The 6,000-nt window shown below is 47.0% G+C and overlaps 1 protein-coding gene across 9 annotated transcripts in view; it reads right to left on the reverse strand.

Moving 5' to 3' along the window:
• Chrm3 (cholinergic receptor muscarinic 3) overlaps positions 1 to 1,343 on the reverse strand; it is a 483,981-nt gene extending 482,638 nt beyond the window's left edge. For 6 of the 9 annotated variants that reach the window (XM_076572924.1, XM_076572920.1, XM_076572922.1 and 3 more), the window contains exon 1: positions 687 to 1,343. The gene's annotated coding sequence lies outside the window, so the exon portion shown is untranslated. The remainder of the gene's footprint in view (positions 1 to 686) is intronic. The other 3 variants (XM_015998734.3, XM_015998735.3, XM_042278210.2) reach the window with 2 other exon arrangements.
• Between the last annotated feature and the right edge of the window lie 4,657 nt (positions 1,344 to 6,000).

A 6,000-nucleotide genomic window follows, 5' to 3' on the forward strand; every position in this document is an offset into this window, starting at 1 on the left:
AAACCACCTAGAAATGAACAGGCTGCGCACTGTAAGAAGGTTGTGCAGGGAGCGAGAGGGCTCCAGAGAAGAGATCATATGTAGTTTAGTAGCCACGGCTAACCCAGAGTAAACGCGCACCCTGGCTCAGTACCCTCTCTCAGGTCACAGGAGTGCAAAAGTCGCCTCTTCACCCCAGGAACGCAAGCCCAGCAGTCTCCCCTTGCTGAGAGGTTGACTTAGCTTTCCTAAAAACGGCATTAAAAGGCACACACAGGACCCAGCACATGGGCGCACTGACACACGGCTCTGGACCACCCGTTTCGCATTTGGATCCCTCATGCAAGGGAGAGAAAAGAAGCCCAAGGGAGCTGAGCGGGCCGATCCGGGCGCTCCCTCGGCCACCGACCGCCTGTCCCAGTCCTTACCCAGGCGCTCCGGTGCCGCCACCGCATTCTCGACCCTGGGTCTCCGCGCTCCAGCTCTTCATCAGATTGATCCCGGGTTCCCATCCCCGCAAATTAACAAAAGCACCTCTCTTCGTCCCTCCCCAGCCCTCCCCTTAAACTCCGCCAGCAAACACATTTCCTACGGTCAGGGAAAACTTTTTCCCCCTTTCTTTCACCACCAGATAAGGCAAGAAACCGGGTCAGCGGTCGCCGCCAGCCGCTCTGCCTTGCGCCGCGGCGAGCACCGCGTGTTCTTACCTGGCAGCCGCGTTCCAGGTGGCTGTCCCACGCGGGTCCTCCGCGCCACCCCGAATCTCCCGGACCGTCCGGTCCGCACCACGGAACCTCAGCGTCTCTCAGCTCGGCGTTCCGAGACAGCGACTGTCCTCAGGCTCGCTCGTGCACCGGAGCCGCCCTTCTCTGCATTGCCCGGCTTTTGGGTGCAAGCGCAGCCGCGGCTCCTCCGGGCGGGTGAAGAGCGCGGGGCTCCCGGCTGCAGCCGACTTGGCCCGCGGTTGCGCTCCCGGTCCGAGCGCGCTCCGCCCGCGGGCAGCTGCGGCCGCGCGTCACATGCCGCCTCCGGGCAGCAGCCGTGGCACCTGCCCGGGCGACCGCACTGGGGCTCGGCTGGTCCGCCCCCGCGTCCTGCGGGCCCCTCCGCGCCCCAGCCCTCTCTGATCTCGCCTTAATTTTTTTTTTCTTCACTCTCTTGCTCTCTCACTTTCCCCTTCTCGTTCCTTTTCTCTCTTTTTCTTTATCTTTTATTCTTTTTTTTCCAAAAGCAGGCAGACGGCGCTCCAAGTGGGAGGAGATCTATCCCTCCCTACGAACTCTTCCTCTGCCTGGTGGTGGCGATCGTGGCTACTGCTGCCCCCGTCCTCCTCCCCTTCCTCCTCCTCCTGCTTCTTCTCCTCCTTCTTTCGGTATAACACACTAGCTGTCTACTGAAGCCCCAAACCTGCTCCACTTCTGAGCATGCCCAGTGGCCGTATGGGCGCCTTGCTGCTCCCCGCGTGCAGGCTTGGCTGCATTATCTGCCTGGCAGGGGTGAAGGGAAGCCGGTTGAGGGAGATCCCGGGTGGGATCGCTAGAGGCTGGGCATAGAGCCCGGGAGAGGAGCGTCCACCGACCCAGCTTGGCTTCACGTGTTCCCTAATTGAGCCCCGGGGCTTCAAGGGCGGACTTTAATCAGGTTTCATGTTCCCTTTGAAACTTGAAATGGGTTTCCTTCAGTTGCTTAGAAGGGTATGAAGAATGCGATTTCTTGGGCTGAACTTGTGGATGAGCGAACCTCCTCAGTTCAGTGAAAATACATGACCTGGCTGGCAACCTTTCTGGGGGAGACAGTATGGTGCGAGTAGGATTTGAGGTTTAGTGATAGTCTGTTTAGAGCGAAGTAGCAGAGGACGCCTCAGTTTTGCTCCCCAGAAGTTTACACTTTAGGAGAAATTAGCGGAGCACCGGTGAAAACGACGCGTCCATGCGCATATACGCATGCGCACACACTTTTTTTTTTTTAAACTGAGAAAAATAAAACTCGTAGTCTCGCTAGATAGGTCTTCATTATAATTATTTTTTTTTTCTTGCTTGCTTTTCTAGCCCTCCCCTTCCTTGGTCTACCTTGAACTCCCATCTTGATCTTTCTCTCCCCCATGTGGTGGGATTTCTGGCAAACCACCTAGCCAGCCTAGCCAGGCTTTTTAAAATTCATATACAACTCATGAGGAATGTGAAGCTGGGAGGAGAGGGGATTGCTTACTATAGACTACTGTCACCTAACTAAATAAGGACAAAGTGGAGAGCTGTAACAAAAGTACTAGATACCAAGGAGGCTGCCCCACAGAGCTATGTGACTTTTCCGGAAAGCATATAAAGAAAGATGATAGAACATTCTTTTTTTTTTTTTTTTGGTTTTTCAAGACAGGGTTTCTCTGTGTAGCTTTGCGCCTTTCCTAGAGCTCACTTGGTAGCCCAGGCTGGCCTCGAACTCACAGAGATCCGCCTGGCTCTGCCTCCCGAGTGCTGGGATTAAAGGCGTGCGCCACCACCGCCCGGCCGATAGAACATTCTTATAAGAGCACATGCCTGCAATCCCAGGACTTGACCGTCTGAGACAGAAGGTCCATGAGTTCAAGTTTAGCTTGGGCTAGATAGATACATAGAGTCTGTCTCAAAAAACAAAACAAAAGTAAACACCTAAGAAAGGACCAACACAGCAATGTCCTTGGCAAGAGGAGACAAGGGGGGAGGGAAGGAAGGGAGGGAGGGAGAGAGGGAGAGAGGGAGGGAGGGAGGGAGGGAGGGAGGGAGGGAGGGAGGGAGGGAGGAATAAGTTCCAATAGAGAGGGAGTTGGGGAGGAAGGAGGGAGATGGGTAAGGTTGAAGACAGTAGGTCAGAGGAATAAGGGAGGAGGGGGAAGGAGTAGGGTCCAAGACAGGAAAGTAGGGGAATAGAGGAAGGAGGGAGGGAGGGAGGGCAGACAGGGCACAATATGAAACAAAACTCCCCAATGTTAAAAAAAGCAAAATAGTTTTTGGTTCTATTTAGAGCAAGAAGGGAAAGAGAAAAGATGGAGATTTGATATGGAAAGGTAGCCAAGGAATAGAGAGTGTGGAGTACAAAGGTTCCTTTTGAGTCTGTCTTTTCCGAGTAGAACAGTCTTTAGGAGAGACACTACTAAACATTGCTCTTGAATCCAAGCCATAGGAAAATCTGAATGAGAAGGTGTGTGTGTGTGTGTGTGTGTGTGTGTGTGTGTGTGTGTGTGTGTGTCTGCTTAATTGAGACAAGCATCCAGGCTCAGGTGAGTTGCACACTGGATGCTGGAGTGATAAGCAGCATTCCTATAGTAGAATCTTGTTCCCATACCTTTCAGATGGAAAGACAGTTATGGCCTTCACGAGTTTTTCAAAGTTTCAAAACAAACAGTCAAACAGCATATTGAAACCATTTGTTTTAAGTACATCAGGGCTGGAGAGGCAGCTTAGTTGGTAGAGTGTCTGCCAAGCATTCATGAAGTCCTAAGTTTGATTCCCCAGTACTGCATAAAGCATGGTGGCAGGTATCCATAATTACACTGGGGAGGTGGATCCAGGAGGATCAGGTGTTCAAGGTCATTCTTGACTACATAGCGGGGAGGAGAAGGTCAACCTGGGATACAGGAGATTCCAAGAAAAAAAAAAGTTGAATTTCTTTGATCATGTACTTGACTTTTTCTTGTTGTTATCCCCTGAACTATACAGTATAATAACTATTTACATAGCATTTACATTGTGCTCAATATTGTAAGTAATTGAGAGAGGTTTAAGAATGGAGAAAGATGTGTATGCCATATACAAATGATGCTTATGTAAGGGTCCTGAATATCTTTGGATTTTGGTATCTACAAGGGTCTCACAACTAATGTGCTGAAGATATTGATGGAAGGCATATTAACTGGTGAGTTATAAGAATAGAATCTAGGGGCTGGAGAGATGGCTCAGAGGTTAAGAGCACTGACTGCTCTTCCAGAGGTCCTGAGTTCAATTCCCAGCACCCACATGGTGGCTCACAACCATCTGTAATGAGATCCTGCACCCTCTCCTGTATACATAATAAATAAATAAATCTTAAAAAACAACAACAACAACAACAACAACAAAAAACAGCTGGTCTAACCTAAAAGTGTGCGCCGCCCCCACCATCACCCGGCTTTAAAAAAAAAAGAAAAGAAGGAAAAAAAAAAGAAAAGAAAAAAAAGAAAAAAAAGAATAGAATCTAACATCTGTGAGGCATATACTATATCCTGTTCAGTGTGAAGTGTTTTTTCCACCTCAGGGCCCTTTTATCCAAAGCAAGGGAGAGCTAACCCGGTAAGGGAAGTATCCATTTTACAACTAAGAAGAGGAGCATGGATTCACATGATCACATTGCCCATTAGAAGGTAGGAGAACAGGTAGATACCTTCAATAGAATTTGGAGAACCCATAGGCAGGTTTCTGTTGATCATGGCTTCCAAAAAGCATCCACATGTGTCTTTTTGTTTGAGGGCAGTGCTGAGTAGTTTTCCAAAGAAGTCATGAAATAAATCAACTGTGACTAGTCAGGAGAGGAAAGGAAATATTTACAATTTAGCAAAAATATCTTACCAGATTAACATCCTTTCCTTCTGTGCCCTCCCTGTGTCTGTGTCTCTGCTGTTCTCTCTCTCTCTCTCTCTCTCTCTCTCTCTCTCTCTCTCTCTCTCTCTCTCTCTCTCTCTCTCTGTGTGTGTGTGTGTGTAAAACTCATCCTTGCTTACATACCTGCATAAGTAACTTGTATTTTATCTTGATTCTAAATAACTTCCTGTTGCCTCTATGAACAAGACAAATGAAAATTTAATGTTTGTATTGAACAAACTACAGACTAACAGTTCAGATAGAATTGCCCTGAGTTTCTTGGTAAGCAGACTATATTTGATTAAAGTAAGGAATTTATTTCTAAGTTTGATAACTTATTGTTCAGACCCATTGTTCAAGTGGCATTTCAGAGGAATATGTAAAGCATATTTACTGGATTTGCAAATGAACTTGTCCAAGGTCAATGCTACTTTGTAACACATCAAAAACAAAACACCCGTGAATATTTACTCTTAGATACTGATCTGAAACAAGGCAGATAAAATGGGACTGGAATACATTTTGATATTCTGCATAAATTGAATACATCTTAGATATTTGTTGTCTAAAAAAACAATGCAAAGAAATTATAAGATTCATTCAGTTGCTAAAGGGAAATCTCTTGTTATAGATAAGAAAAATAGCCAATCACCTAAACACTTACCTTTCTGCTGTAAAAATACCTACAAACTCTGGGAAAAGGCCGAGCAGTGGTGGCACACGTCTTTAATCCCAAAACTCAGTAGGCAGAGCCAGAAGGATCTCTGTGAGTTCGAAGCCAGCCTGGTCTACAGAGCAAGATCCAGGACAGGCACTAAAACTACACAGGAAACCCTGTTTCAAACCCCCCTCCACAAAAATAGCTTCAAACTCTGGGGGGAAAATCCAAAATAATACTTTTAGACATAAAGCACAGCCAACAGAAGGTTGAAATTCATTTTTTCTTTATGAAATATATTTTTTTAAATAGAAGAAATGGTGAAAGTCCTGTAGAAACAGGTAGATTTTTCTGGGCAGAAGACATACAACCAAAGAGGCTGGCAGTTGGCAAGGTGGCTGAGATCTAAAGGGGTATGCACTTTTGGCATGTACCAAGGCATGTGTTTCTGCAGGGTGGATGGAGCCCAAGGGTTGAGAGTCTGAGATCTGTGAGGAGGTCCCTTAGATCATGCCTCTCAAGGAAGTAATAGGATATGGATCTATCTAATATGGAAAGACCTTGGTGAACACCTTGGGTATTCGCTTAAAGATGCTCATGGAAAAGAAACTCTCTAGATGTTTGGATGCCTGTTAAAGAGAAAGGATAAGAAGTAGATATGTCTAAAGACATCTGGACTAGGAAGTCTTTGGAAGGTTACAGTTGTCACCACTGATTCCACCATTGGCTAGAATACAACTCTGAAAGTTCATGAGAAATAGAATCTGTAAGTTA

This window comes from Peromyscus maniculatus, chromosome 5 (assembly GCF_049852395.1).
Source record: "Peromyscus maniculatus bairdii isolate BWxNUB_F1_BW_parent chromosome 5, HU_Pman_BW_mat_3.1, whole genome shotgun sequence".
NCBI classification, from domain to species: domain Eukaryota; kingdom Metazoa; phylum Chordata; class Mammalia; order Rodentia; family Cricetidae; genus Peromyscus; species Peromyscus maniculatus.